This window comes from Hemiscyllium ocellatum, chromosome 14, assembly GCF_020745735.1.
Source record: "Hemiscyllium ocellatum isolate sHemOce1 chromosome 14, sHemOce1.pat.X.cur, whole genome shotgun sequence".
Taxonomy (NCBI): domain Eukaryota; kingdom Metazoa; phylum Chordata; class Chondrichthyes; order Orectolobiformes; family Hemiscylliidae; genus Hemiscyllium; species Hemiscyllium ocellatum.
In genome coordinates this window covers 48,386,778-48,402,980 of record NC_083414.1, presented here as the reverse complement: position 1 = coordinate 48,402,980, position 16,203 = coordinate 48,386,778, and the positions used below count along the sequence as shown (strand labels likewise).

General features: G+C 38.9%; 1 protein-coding gene across 14 annotated transcripts in view; it reads left to right on the top strand.

Annotated features, from left to right (window-relative positions):
• foxp1b (forkhead box P1b) overlaps positions 1 to 16,203 on the top strand; it is a 489,011-nt gene that overhangs the window by 387,296 nt on the left and 85,512 nt on the right. The window lies entirely within an intron of this gene.

Genomic DNA, 16,203 nt, shown 5'->3' with positions numbered 1-16,203 from the left:
CAAGTGTAATTGTTTAGCATTATATCGCCGCTCCATGATATCTACAGGTACTTTGCAGTGCATTAAAATGCAGTGACAATTGTCTGATAGACAAACACGGTGGATGATTTGTTCACAGTAAGATCCCACAACAGCAATTGATTGGATGACCGGGCCATCCAATTTTGGTGATGCTGGCTTGAATGAAGGACGTAAAGGCATAGGTGAAAATCAGATAGTGATAAGTGATTATTGAAGTCAATCACTGCTCAGACCTCTGCTGGTTAAGCAAGCAAGAAAGAAAGCAGAGCTCTATCCTTTGGAGGCATTTAGGGTAATTTTGGAGGGGTTGAGATACATGGCATAAATGACCAAATCCTGTGCCATTTGCAATCCAATTATTTGGAAAAAAAAATTGAACAGTGCAGAGCTAGTGTGATATGTAACACTTACATTGCCATACCCTAGTCAGACAGGCTTTCAGAACTGTCAGATCCAACTGTCAATTTTTTTTTGAAAGACTCAAACCAATTGCAATTATAAATTTAATTCTCAAAATGTCCTTCAGTCTTGATTACCTACAAGATAGTTACAAACATTTTTTCATAAGTTTCATGGAATTGATTATTAATAGTAATAATTAAGTACAAAAGAATGATTCTTAATGCAGATATTGTTTTAATCTGCCCACCTCAGTTTTTCCAGCTTCTGATTGATTGGGTGTTTGTCTGTTGCTGTGCTCTTTTGACCGAGGTCAATTTTTCTGCAATCTTTCTTTCTATTATGCATTAGACTGTTAAAGATTTACTGCTTATTAGCCCTTGCTAGCCACTACTTCTGTAAATGCTCAGTTGGGAGTCAGCTTAGTTGGCTGGACAGCTAGCTTGCGATGCAGATTGATGCCAACAGTGGGAATTCAGTTCCCATACTGTGTGAGATTATTGTAAAGGTTTTACTTTCTCAACCTTGCCTGTCACCTGAGGTGTGGTGACCCTCAGAAATCCTGTGATAACGACCGCCACATTCAGTTATCGCACTGTGGTCAAGTGCCACTGCTCTCTTTGTCTCTCAGCTTTCGCACTAAGCTGATGTTTCAGACGAAGTTGTGGGCATTTAGAGCCTGTGTGGTTTGCAGTGTGTTGGTACACATCTTTTTTCTGCAAACTTATCCTTGTTATCTTTGTTTTCAGAAAATCTTGAGGTAAATAACATAATTTCTAATGCTTCATTTGGCTTCAGGACCATGCTGCTTACAAATATGCACCAATTTATGGAGAACTGCATCTTTACAAATAGCCTCTTCTTCTGGAATCAAGTATGCACTTTTGAATATATGAATTCTGGCAAATCTCATAACTTGATAAATCCTGGTTCACTACAACAGAGCTAGTCTACTTTTTTCAGCAAAATAATCACAATTTTGGGGCATTAGATAATTTTGCATAACTGAAGCACAAAATCAATTTACAATGTCAAGGTTTGAATGAGTCTTTTTTTTAGAAGCAAAATAACAATTTGTGTATTCTTATCTTATTTGAGCTCCCGGCAAAATGAATGTTCCTGAGATTTTATTGACTTTAAATTCTTCATCTTTTAGCTCAATTTGATCATTACTGAATGGAAGTATAGATTGTTTCTAGTTGGATCCTAGCCTCCTCTCAGGAAAACAAATGATATTTATCCTCCTATCAATTTTTGTTTTTTTTATAATCTGTAGTTAGCTGACGTTTTTTCTCTTTTTACTTTGTACATGGTAGGTGTGTGCTATCTAATTACTCAAAGTGTTGAATTACAGCTACGTTCATGAGCCGTGCTAGAGAGCAACAGGAAAGCTGCCCACAGTTATATTTAAGACATTAGTTGTGTTTTTGTCAGGCATTCCAATACCTGACAGATTTCACATGAGACCTGAAACTTTGCATGTTTGGCTGAATAGTGCTCAGTTCTCTTATCAATGAGACATGTCCAGGGGCAAACACCTTATCAGCAGGAAGATCGTTTTCTGCTGCCTTAAAAAATGTAACTGTGATGAAGTTTGCAAGACGGTTATGTATTGGGGACTGTCTTTAATTTAGGGTAAAGTGGAGGAGTCGTGTGACCTTTTCCAAAATCTACCTGACAACAAGTCTAGATGACAGGGCTAGTAAATATTCAAGGAAAGCCCAGTTTGTATTGCTGAAAAGAAGGTATAAGGTATTTACAGTTGGAGACAAAGCCAATGTCATTTGAGTTCACAGTGGCGACACTGATAGTAGGTGTCCCCGAAGCTGTTGATAATGGAAGTGGAATTTAAAGGATTGTTAATAAGCATTTCCACCTTGAGACAAGGTCTTTGTAATTCACACTGCCATGGAAAGTAATATTGACAGTGGAAGGTTTTCTAAGATATCCCCTGGAAACTCTCAGATAAGTAAGACAGGTTTCAGGAGAGAAACAGTAGCTAGAGTCTAAAATTCCAAATGGTTCAATGTTTAGGAATTCACACGGGAGCTTGCACTCAATTGGAAGGGCCAATTGTTGGAGGAAGGTGCTCAGTGGATAAACATGTAACTATGAATGACATTTCTGGGATTGCAAGATGGAGAAAAGACGAGAATAGTCACCCTTGGAAGCTAGGAATTGTCTTAAACTGGCTCCAGAAAAGATGAATGTATGCTTATAGGACCCTGTAAAAGTATATTTGTGAAATGTTTTCTCGTTGTGTTGAAAGAAAAATGGAAATGTGGATGCAAGTATAAGTTGCCGACAAACATGGTATTTAGACAATAGTGCTTTGAACCTGTCTGTTACAGTAAAAGTTTCAAAATACAAAATTTTGGTATGTTATCCTTTCAGTTATCACTGGAGGTTCATACTTGTTTTTTTAAATGTCATCAGTATCTGCAGGGATTATAATAAAGAGGACAAACTTGAAGAGCATCTTTGATGTATTCTTAGCAGATGTATCCATCTTAAAAAAAATCATTTTTATTCAATTGTGGACTGAGTAAGGAAATATTTTTGTCCCTAATTCCATCCAGTTACTTACGTGTTTAGGGCTCTTGAAATCTGTTACGAGTCAAATAATCTGATTTGGCCTAACCATCCTACTCTTCTTTTTAGTTTGTCTCACACAAGGAAAATTATAATTGAATCATTCAGAGTAAAACCCTTCAGTATGGTAGGAAAACATTTTGATGGACATTGCTGGTAAAAACTGGTATCCATATTTTGTTACAAAGATATTTATTTACTTGTAATATTAAAATTTTAATATTTCTGTGGTAAATGGAATTATTCAGTTCAAAGCCTTTAAAAATAAGTAATGAAAGTGGTTGGTTGATATGCAAAAGGTAACAGGAGAGCAGAAACAAATGTTGTTGAATTGCACAGTTTGTGTTTTTCACCGAAAACTACATTTTTTATTATAGGTATTATTTTGCTTATAAAGAAGGAAAAATATTGTAAAGTTATTTATATCAGTTCTATCAAGCATACTGGAATAGCACTGGGCACTGGTGGGTGATTTTACTGTATTACTGTTGACTGAACAAAGCTGTTGTTTGATCACAACAGCTGTTGAAATAAAAATAGTGAATAGGAAAATAGTACACATTGAATATTGCAGATAGGAGCATTTGAAAATATACTATGACAGAAGAGATAAAATAGTCTTCTATTGAAATTGATCTTCTACATGTTTTACCTCAAGAGGTCAGATATGACCATTTTGCAATGCATGTCTTGAATAGCTGATAGTATAAGCTGATTAAAATTTAGTGTGTACACATTGCGGTCCACACAGATTAATTCTGCATAGCTTTTCTGACATTTCTACAGTTAATTCTATATTCCTGTTCTGTATAGTCCAGTTAAATTTGTCCTAATTCGATTTCATTAATGCTTTTTTAAAATTTGGATACACTTAACAGTGGTACGTTTAGTGTGAATCAACAACAATAATTTATATTTATGTAGCACCATTAACACAATAGAATATTTCAAGGTGCTCCACTGGAAAAGAATTAATAAATTGTGATACTGAACCATTTAATTTGATGTCAGAACAAATAACCCAAAGCCTTGATCAAAGCAATTGGTGTGAAGAATATCTTAACAGAGGAATGTAAGGTAGGTAGGCAGAGAGCTGAAGGGAGGAAATTCGAGAGCATTGAGAAAATTCCAGAGCATTGAGATTAGGGAGCTGAAGGTATGGTAACCAATAACAGGACAGTTGAAATTGTGGACACTCAAGGGGCTGAGTGCAACTATTGTGGAAGGGTGTGGGGATGCAGGAGAGGCCAGAAGTAGGAGTAGGTGAGGCTGTGGAGGATTAGAATTTTAAAATTAAAATTAAACTTGACTGAGAGCCAGTCTAGGTCAGTGAGGACACCGGTGATAGATGATTGGAAAATAGCTATGAGTTAAAATCTGGACAGCAGAGTTTTGAATGAACCCACACTTCTCACTATCGTTAAAAAATGTTCCAACTCAAAAGAATATTGTAAAATTCATTGAATGATGCACAGAATAAGGCTGCTTAGACAATCCAGTGCCACCTCTTCAAAACAGTTATCCAATTAGTCTGATGTTCCCAATCCTTCAAGTATTCTCCCATTTAGGCTTTAACTCATTGATTAAGGATAATTTTCTTAAAATATTTAAAAATGATATTCCTATTTCTACCAATTTTATGTAACATGCAAAATATTATAGTAAATTTAATATTTTTCTTCTTGCAGCTCTATTTACTAAATCACAATATTCATTCTTAATATCTAATTGTCATTTTAGAAATGATTCTCTTGGAAAAGTATGGTTGAATACTTTTGTGAATGCTTCAGCAGTTTTTGATTGCACTGCAGTTATGACTTGTTATGCAATATATCTAAAAGTAATTATACATTTTGTAGCAAAGCTGTTACAACACCTTCAATTAAATACTCATACAGCTTTATCTAGAGTAAATTTTATTTTGGCGAATTCATGCAGTTTCAGTTAGCAAATCAAAATAAATTTGTTGTTGTTAAAGTCTGGCAGTCTGTGTGCGTTTGACCTAGCTGAAAACATGAAATATGTTCTTGAGACCCCAGTGGCCAGTTCAGAATCTCAAAGTGATTTGATAGCACAGGTGGTGCTAATATAGGACAGACCCCTAGGCATTTGTAGTCCAGAGTTGTACAGATTGTAAGCTGTCTGAGCCCATATGGCAAAATGTCCCACTCTGCAAAAGGCACTGAAGTTCTGCCTGCAGGTGGAATGGCCAGTCTAGTATATACAAAAGAAAATCTTTAATGATTATTACCCTAGCTGAGAAAAGGCAAAATAGGTTATGAGTGCTCAGTTTAATTTATTTTAGTATTTATTTCCTTTTTAGATATCAGCAGTTTCAATTTGTCTTTTTTCTTCAACGTGTGATCTCTTTAAGTTACTGTATAGAAAAATTTTCAGTTGTGTTTTCAGAATGTGAGATGCTGAATATCTGTTGCTAAAATATCAGGCTAAAATTTAATGTTGCCAACCATGGTCCTGCCAACTGGTGGGGAACCATCTTGCTTCTGTGGGAAAGGTCTGACAGAATTAGTAGGTTGCAGTTGTGCTTTCCCTCGGATTTGCGACAACTGCAAGTGCAGAAATCCTCCCCATTTAGAGGTACTAACCAATCAGAGGTACGTGCTGAGGATTTGCCAGGGATTGTCAGTGATCTCTGGATTTGGGTAAGCTTTACATAAGGCATAGATGGATCTGAAACAAAGGCAGGGTGTCAGCTTTCAGCAAGCACCTCCCTTCCCAATCACAACTCCCTCGATGGGGTAGTAAGGACCTTTGGAAGAAAGGTGGCCCCTGGAAAGCCACAATCAGATTTAATTCACATTTAATTCCTGAGCCACCACTAAATTCCAGTAGAGCTGGGGAATGTTGTTTGGTCGATTTGCTCAATTATGAGGCTAATTTGGATACTGCTGCAGGCCACATTGGCTTGGTCCCACCTTCAGCTTAATCCCAGGAGGTTTTGTTGCTGTTAGAAAATGGAGATTTGGCCACTCTTGCAATGAAGTGGACCCAGCTGCCATGTTTCCTGATATGACAGGCAAGTTTAAATTCTGCCAGTGCTGTGCAAAACTGTTACACACAAAGTTCACTAAGTTGATCCATCTGTAGTCTTTTATCCTCCCAAATGGAATTAAATCAGATTTGTATTTAACAATCATTTCATCTTCATTATTTGAGAATGTAAAGAATTATTTGTGATAAACAAATCTGCTACTTATGAATGTATCGCTGCAACTGTTTTGGCTTAGAGTCTTATCCTAGTTTTAACTGTTACTGATAATTCTTCGGTTTTATTTGATTGCGTTTTGAACTATACTTTCAGCTTAAACTTTATTTTGCAGAAAAAATTATGGATCTTTACTTGATTGGCAGTTTCTGAGTAGTGTGGTCTCACTGCAACTGTACAAGGTGCTAATGAGACCACTTCTAAAATACTGGGAGCAGTTTTGGTTCCCTAATTTAAGAAAAAGATATCATTTCATTGGAGGGAGTTCCGGGAGGATTCACTTGGATGGTCCCTGGTGTGAAGGGATTGTCTATGGAGTAAAGGCTAAACAGATTGGGATTCTGCACACTGGAATTTAGAAGAATGAGAGGTGATCTCATTGACATATATCGGATTCTTAAGGGACTTGACACAGTGAATGTTAAGAGGATGTTTTCCCTCCCAGGAAAGTCTAGGACTAGAGGGCATAGTCTCAGAATTAAGGGACACCAATTTAAGACTGAGAGAAGGAGAATTCCTTCTCAGAGGGTTGTGGGTCTACAGAACTCCTTGCCACTGAGAGTCGTGGGGGAAGAGTCCTTGTGTATATTTTAAGATTGCGATAGATACTTGATCAGTAGGGGAATCAAGAGTTAAAAGTCAGAAAGTAGACATGAGGAAAGTCAGATCAGCCACGATCCTATTGACTCAAGTGGCCAAATGGTCTATTCTGATTCCTATTTCTTAGTCTTATAGTCCGAGTAAAGTAACAGCACTGATTCCACAATACGCATGGATTTAATACTTTCTTTGCTCCTATAATCAGTATTCATTAACATACATGGTGCCATCTTTCATATGAAGCTGATGACACCCAGTTTTATGTCCTCTACTTTTATCAACTCACTGTCCATTATGTCAGTCTTGCTATTTCACATCAATGTTGACTTTCAACTTCCTTCACTTGCACGTGGGAAGACAAAAACACAAACTTTGTTCCCCATCAAAAACTTCGACTCTTCCTCCAAATACATGCTTAGTCTGAACAATGTCATGCAAAGCTTCCATCATCAGATTCAACTAAGCTGAGCTTCAAGTCATACTTTCTATTATTACTGGCACCATCACATCTGGATTTTTGCTTGCCTTAATTCTTAATACAGCCCTTTTGCTGTTAAAATGCTTATTAGTTTTTGTTTTTTTTACGTTAAATATTCTAAAGGTAGCCTTATCAACCCCCCTATACTCCATAAGCTCCAGCATGCGGATAACTTTGTGTTGTAACTGCTCCTTTATTAATTAAAGTTACCAAACTTGCATACATGCATTATTAACCTTGAAAGCATAGCATGTATGCAACTTACCCCTGCCATGGTAATGGAACTGGTCTGATCAGTATCACAAATTATATCCTATTTGATTCCATGCTTCTCGACCTGCTTGCAGCTTTTGAGCACAGGTCATTCTCCTGCATCTCTCTGCACAGCTACCCAGTTTAGTGGCACTGCACACACTTGTTTCCATTCTATTCATAGCCAGAGAACCACCTACAACCGTTTCTCTTCCCACTCTTACGTCATGAGCTTGAATGTTTCCAATGGATCAATCCTGGGTTGCTATCTATCACCAATGCTGTCTTTCTGCAACATCATCTAAGCTCAGTGTCAGTTTCCATATTTACGGTGAGGCTGCCTAGCTTTGCCTCACCAGCACCTCTCTAACCTTCTCCACTGTATTGTCATAATTATCAAAACGAACTGAAAGCTTCTCCATCTAAATACTAGGAAGGCTGAATTTTTTAAATTATTATTCATTGAAGGGATATAAGCATTACTGGCAAGACCAATATGAAAAGGGTGTGGTGGGCTGGTCTCACTCAGAACTGGCTAGGCCATTTCATAGAGCAGTTAAAGTTTGTCCAACTACTGGAGTCACAGGTGGGTCAGAACAGGGAAGGACAATAGTGAACTTCATAGGTTTCACAGCTATCTGGTAGTTCAGTGGTTACTGTTACTTATTCCTTATTCCTGCTTATTATTCCATATATGTTAAATAGACAAATAATTTCCAGTTACTGCCATAAGTTGTCCTGAACCCATTGACTCCATTCCACTCTCAGATTAAGTCAAATTGTTTGAACTCATTGTGTCTTATTTTTCCTGTGATGAGTTTCTGACTATATGCCCATATCTTCTGTAAAGCCATCCATTTCCACCTCCATCTTCACATCTGGCTCTGCCTAGCCTCAACTTAATTGGTGTTGGAAACCTTGTTTCCATCTGGAGTCGACTATTTTAATCTATTCCTGGGCTCCCTCCCACATTCAAACCTCTGCAGTCTTGAGATTACCAAAACTCATCTCTGTGTCATAATTCACCCTAATTAACCTTGACTTTGCTGACCCACATTGGCTCCCGTTAAAGCAATATCTCAATTCATATTCATGTTTTCAAATCATTCATGGCCCCCCTTCCTTATCTGTAGAATCTCCTCCAGCCCTGTGCTATATTTACTAATCTTGTCTCTTTCTCAAGATCACCAATTTGAGTTGCTCCTTGAACAGAGACCATGCTCTCAGCTGCCACGGTTCAAATTCTGGAGTTACCTCTCTCTTTATCTCTTTTTTGTTTTTCAAAGTGTTCTTTTAAATCCTACTCCTTCAGCCAAGCTTATGTGTTGTGATGACAATATCTTTTTGATAATGCTCTGATGAAGTACCTTGGGTTATCTTATTACTTTTCAGGCATTATATAAACACATGTTGTTGGTGCAGGTCTGATGTAAGGGCAAGAGGCTTGTTTCCTCTGCTCACTTGGGCTGATTAATTTTTGATTTTGATTTTTAAAAAATTAATTAATGGGATGAGGGACACGGTCATCATTAGACTCTTCCTTCCAGATTTTACTGAGTTTAAATTACACCCATCTGCTATGGTGGGATTTGAACCTGAGTCCCCAGAACATTACCTGGGTCTCTGGATTAACAGTCGAGCAATAATATTACTAGGCTGTTGCCTTGCCCCCACTGGTTGGCAAGGTTGTACAATGCCAAGACATACTCAGAAAATTAGCCTTTGATGCCAGTTTTCACTTTTGAAATGCAGTTCAGATGAAAAGTCATCAAGGTATGGGCATTTTACTGAGTGCTATTCAATTTTGTTTGAGCAAAAACAGTCTGAATCTCTTGGGAATTTCCCCTGATATTTCAGTGTCACTCTCTGCTCTCCAAAGCAGAAGGTTGAGTTGAAACTCCAGTCCCCAGATGAACCTAAGTAGGGACTTCAGTACACTACTAAAGGGGTCGTACACTGTTTGAGATGCCTTCTTTCTGATAAGAAATTAAACCAACACCCTGTCAGAACTCAGGTGGACACAAATGGCACTTTATAAAGGAGAATAGGGCAGTTCTCCATATGCAGAGTCTTGTGTCCCTCAACCAGCACCAAAAAGCAGATGAACTTGTAAGACCATAAAGAATGCTATATAAATGGAAGTTTTTGTTTTATGTTTATTTTCTTGCAGTGACTAGGAACTGTTAGATGAGTGAAGGAGAGTTATAAATGGTTGATTACATTATGTTCTGAAGAGTTTTGCTATAGTTATGGTGGCAGACAAAAAGGATGTCTGGGGAATTTGATATCATAGTACTCATAAGATCATGATGTAGTAATCCAGAGGCCCAGGCCAATAGTCTGGGGACATGCATTTGAATCTCACTACAGTGAAGTTTGAATTCATTAAAATTTTGAATTAAAAAGTAGTTGAGTAATGAACTTGTCAATTACCATAAAAGCCCCTTTATTTGATTTAAGAAAGGCCTTTAAGGAAGGAAATCTGTCATCCATAGCTAGTCTGGCCCATGTGTCAGTCCAGAACTAAATAATGTAGTTGACTCTTAATTTCCCTCGAAAAATGACCCAAAAAGCCACTCAGTTATAGTGTACCTCTACTAAGTCTAAAGAAAGAAATAAACTCAGACTGCCTGGCATCAACCTGGGCACTTGGGAAATGACCGCAGCAAACTCAACCCTGATGACCCTGCAAAGTCCTGTTACTAATGTCTCAGGCCTTGTGCCAAAATTAGGAGAATTGTCCCACAGGCTAGTCAGCAGCTGTCTATCGTAATCACACTGATGGAATCCTGTCTGACGGTTAATGGCTTGGATTTTCTGATGGCCAGACAGACATTATTGCCGTTTGTATATGGGGAGCACTGCAGAATCTCCAAGGGAATTGCCCAAGGGTTTGACTTTTCTATTAGGCAATTTCACTACTCCTGGACCCCTCTGAAAGTTCAGAGACTTTGGAGGATTTCCTAGCACCCTAACATCACACTTACCTTCTGTACTTATGGATTTCCAACAGCTGTCAAAGTGGCTGTCAGGCACTTTAAATTTTAGGTAACAATGGCTGACTGTTGTAAAAAGTGTCATGACTTGCCGTCCCATGACAGTTCTGTACTACAAGATCTCTCTGTTGGTTGTGGTCATACCAGTCTTAAAAGGAAGAAGGTTATGGTTTGTGGTAAGTCAGTCACCTCAGTCCAAACCTATCACGATAAGGGTTATTCAGGGTGGTATCCTAGGCATGACCATCTTCAGCTGTTTCAACAATGACCTTCTCTCCATCATAAGGTCAGAAGTTTGCTGTTGTTATACAGTGTTCAGCAATATTTATGACTCATCAGATACGGGAGCAATGTGTGTCTAGATGTAGCAAGACCTGGTCAACTTTCAGGCTTTGTCTAATACATGGCAAGCAATATTCATGCCACATAAGTGCCAAACACTGACTATGTCCAATTGTAGGGAATCTAACTGTTACTTGTTTATGTTTGTTGACATTACCATCACTGAATTCCCCCAGTGCCAAAATCCTGGGCTTTATGATTGACCAGAAACTGAACTAGACCAATCATATTAGAAAACATTTTCGTTGAAGGTTTAGAAAAATTGGGAATTTGAGTGGGATGGTGGCTCAGTGCTGCCTCATATCGCCAGGGATGTGGGTTTGATTCCACCCTCTGGCAACTGTGCAAACTGCACTCGGACATTCTTCCCATATCTGTGTCAGTTTCCTCCGGGGGGTGCGCCAGTTTTCCTGCCACAGTCCAAGGTGCAGGTCGTGTGGATTGTCCATGTTAAATTGTCCAAGGTGGGTTAGCCATGGGAAATGCAGGCTAAGGGTGTGGGTCTGGGTGGGATGCTGTTTGGAGGGTCGCTGTGGAGTAAATAGATTGAATGGCCTGCTTCCACAGGGATTCTATGATTCTATATAAGTACTGCCTACAGGTCAGAGTTTCGGAATTTTGTAATATTGTCCACAAGCTCTAAGATGCAAATCAGGCATGTGTTGGAATATTCTTTACTTGATAGGTGGAGCAGCTCCAACAATGCTCAAGAAGCATAACATCATCCAGGTTAAGGCATCTGTTATTGCAATTGATGCTATCCAGTGGTTTCAAATATGGGATTTGAACACCAAAAGAAAACGTTTTCTCTGCAGGTATAGAAAAATCATGAATTTGTTCTTCATAGTGGCTGATGTATAAATGAAATTGTTTACAGACAGCTCAGTGTTGATTCAAAGAGGAAACATATAAAAAATAGATAACACCAATTGCAATAGTGAATGTTTTCTGCAGATGACATAACAGTGAAAAGGAGGTGGAGGGCGAAATATGAAGACAATTTAGAGAGCTAATATTCATCGGAGAGAAGATTAGGCAGTGGGTAAAGGGGATAAGGGAATAGAGTTCCCTCAACCTGCGTACAATTCCCATTGAACCAGAATGTAAGAGTCTGAACAAGAGCAGATTTTTTTTTTATATATTGGATGGAATAATAGGGCATGAACTAGAACTGATCAGAGAACTAAAAAGAGGGAAGTATCTAAGTAATAGTGACTTTAGTGTAATAGGCTTTAAGATGATAATAGAGATGCACCTAAGTATGACAGAAACCAAGTAAATAGGTTGGACAGAATCTGATTTTGAGGGCTTGAACATAGAATTTATGAAAATATAATAGGCAACGATGTAAGCAAACACTAATGTCGAGCAGCAATGGGAACATTTTAAAACTGTTTTAGAGAGCAGGAAACAAAACGTCTGCTAGAAAGAAATTATAAACCAAATGCTAGTGCTAGTCTGGATGAATAAAGACATAAGGAACAGTTGAGGGTTACAAATGAATACATGAAGTATTTTGACAGCAGAGCAGTACATTACTAGAGGAGGTATGAGGATAGAGTCATAGAGATGTACAGTCCCCAAACAGACTATTCGATCCAACCCGTCCATGCTGACCAGAGATCCCAATCCAATCTAGTCCCACCTGCCAGCACCTGGCCCGTATCCATCCAATACTTTCCTGTTCATATACCCATCCAAATGCCTTTTAAATGTTGCAATCATACTAGCATCCACCAGTTCCTCTGGCAGCTCATTCCATACACGTACCACCCTTTGCATGAAAATGTTGCCCCTTATGTCTGCACCCTCCACCCTAAAACTATGCCCTCTAGTTCTGCACTCCCCCACCCAGGGAAGAGACTTTGCCTATTTACCCTAACCATGCCCTTCATGATTTTGTAAACCTCTATAAGGTCACCCACAGTCTCTGACACAGCAGGGAAAACAGCCCCAATCTTTTCAATCTCTCCCTATAGCTCAAATTCTCCAACCCTGGCAACATACTAGTAATTTTTTTCTGAACCCTTTCAATTTTCACAACATCCATTCAAAAGGAAGGAGTACAGAATTGCATACAATATTCCAACAGTGGCCTAACTAATGTCCTGCACAGCCACAATATGACCTCCCAACCCCATACTCAATACTCTGACCAATAAAGAAAACCATACCAAACGCCGCCTTCACTATCCTACCTACCTACCTGCGACTCTACTTTCAAGGAGGTATGAACTTGTACTCCAAGGTCTCTTTGTTTAGCAACACTCCCTATGACCTTACTATTAAGTGTTTAAGTCCTGCCAAGATTTGCTTTTCCAAAATGCAGGACTTTGCATCTAAATTTAACTCCCATCCATTTAGATAATCTAAATTATCTAAATTTAACTCCCATCTGCCACTGCTCAGCCCATTGGCCCATCTGTTCAAGATCCTATTGTAGTCTGAGGTAACCTTCTTCGTTATCCATTACACCTCCAATTCTGGTATCATCTGCAAACATCAGGAATCTAGATCTCTTATGCTCACATCCAAATCATTTATATGAACGATGAAAAGTAATGGACCTAGCACTGATCCTTGTGGCACTCTACTGGTCACAGGCCTTCAGTGTGAAAAACAACCCTCCATCACCACTCTCTGTCTTCTACCTTTGAGCCAGTTCTGTATCCAAATTGCTAGTTCTCGCTGGTATTCCATGAGATCTAACTTTGCTAACTGTCTCCCATGGAGAACCTTGTCGAACGCCTTACTGAAGTCGATATAGATCATGTCTGCCGTGCTGCCCTCATCAGTTCTCTTTGTTACTTCTTCAAAAAAACCCAAATCAAGTGCGTGAGACATGATTTCCCACACACAATGCCATGTTGACTATCACTAATCAGTCCTTGCCTTTCCAAATACGTGTACATCCTGTCCCTCAGGATTCCCTCCAACAACTTGCCCACTGCCAACATCAGGCTCACTGATCTATAGTTCCCTGGCTTTGTCCTTACCACCCTTCTTAAACAGTGGCACCACATTAGCCAACCTTCGGTCTTCCAAAACCTCATGTTTGACTATCGATGACACAAATCAAGGATATTTTCAGGAAGATAAGAAAAAAAATCAGAGGCCACAGTGAACTTAAAATAGTAAAATATTTCATGTGCACAATAATATTGAAAGCTAAGACTAGGTTGGGAATATGGCTATTAGGGAGTAGACAGGATCATACCACAGGCAGTGATAAAGAGGGGGCAATATTATTAAATCATTATTGTGCTGATTTACAGTGAAGTAAATTAAATATTGCATAATGAGGTGAATAGGAAGATAAGTTCATTAGAAGAAACCAGATATACTGAACAATTTAATCAAATTTAAAGAGGATAAATCCCCTGGCCTGGATGGATTGCATATATACATTATAAAAACAGCTAGGAAATAGATAGCAGAGATATTACAACATATATTTTACAATTTATTAGATAATTCAATAATGGTCCAGATGACTGGTGGATAGCGAATATTATTCCTGTACTCAAAAAGAAGGGCAAAACATTTTTAGTGAATTATCGACCACTCTGACTAAAATGAGTGATCAGCAAAGTAACAAAATTTCCACTAAAGAAAAGTAGAACCTCAATAAAAGTAAAAGTATAATACCTGTAATGAATGGTCAACATAGACTTTTGAAAATAAAGATAGTCTTGCTTGGTGAGTCTTGTTGAGTTTTTTTAGAGTGGACAACAGAAAGAGTAGAAAACTGAAATGTAGTAGGTACATCTGTAATTTTAAAAGGCCTTCAATAAGGTGTCCAGGAACAGACAAATGACTGAAGTTAGAGAACGTGGTGCAAGGAGACTTGTAGAGAAATGGTTTGCTGGTTGGCTTCAGACAGAAAACAGAGTGACCATAAATTCAGAGTGGCAGAAGGTGGGATGTGGTGTTCCACAAGGATCGGCGTTCAGAACAATGCTATTTACAATTTGCACTAACTTAGAAATCACAAACACAAGTTTTAAACTTGCAAATAGCAACAAATTGAACACGATACTATTGATAAACTGGCAGAATGAAGTTCAAAATGAAGTGACAAATGAAGTTCAACGGAATGAGATGTCCATTTTGGTTGGAAAAGTATAATTTTGAAAGTCCAGGTGGGATAGAGGAACAAATGGATCTTTTAGCCAGTCACTAAAGGTTGGATCACAGGTTAGCAAGATCCTTGGAAACAAAACCCACTAAGTCCTCAATTTTATTTCCAGAGGGATCGCATTAAAATGTTAGCTGTATAATTTTCAAATCAAATATGCAAAAAGGCATTTCTAACACGTGGATAAAACTTTTTTTTAAGATTACTTACAGTGTGGAAACAGGCCCTTCGGCCCAACAAGTCCACACCGGCCCACCGAAGAGCAACCCACCCATACCCCTACCTTTACCCCTGCACCTAACACTAAGGCAACTTAGCATGGTCAATTCACCTGACCTGCACATCTTTGGACTGTGGGAGGAAACCGGAGCACCCGGGGGAAACCCACGCAGACACGAGGAGAATGTGCAAACTCCACACAGTCGCCTGAGGGGAGAATTGAACTCGGGTCTCTGGCGCTGTGAGGCAGCAGTGCTAACCACTGTGCCACTGTGCTGCCCACAAATGTAAACCTTCAGCCAACATTTCAGTCATTTCCAATGTGTTTTGAAATTTGAATGATGCTCATATCTACATTGGTCAACCAAAAGTTGGCACTAACTTTACAGGAAGACTATGGGTAAGATAAACTGAAGCAATATTCTTGAATGTTGTGAAATGCTCGGGGTGGTCAGACTCAGGATCTGTTCTGCACAAAGAGTGAGCTGCCAAAATACAAGCTGCACATCACTCTTCTTGACCCTTTCTGGGCTGTTTTCCTCATGAAATGAGAGAGAGGCAGGTAACGAAGGAGTGGTATCATGACTATCATTGTTGGTACAGTTGGTGCAGTTGCAGGCTGGTGTTGGGAGTGGTCAGCTTTCATCACTAAATGAAGTTAGAGATCAGAAAGTTTAATTTACTCGTGGCCCCTTGAATATTCCAGAGTGAGTGAGTTGGCAGTGCAGAGGACATACAAGGTTAGTGGTGTCGGGAAATGAGGTTGGTGAGAGCAAGTGGGGAAGATGTTGCTGGCAATAATGAGTGTACTAGAGAATGATTTGGGGTTTTGGGAACAGTAGCCAGCATTGATTGTGAGATATTGAAAAAAACGATTTAAATTACTTTTATGGGAGTGAGGAGGGCATTGACCTTCTTCCTATGGTGCTGGGCATTCCTC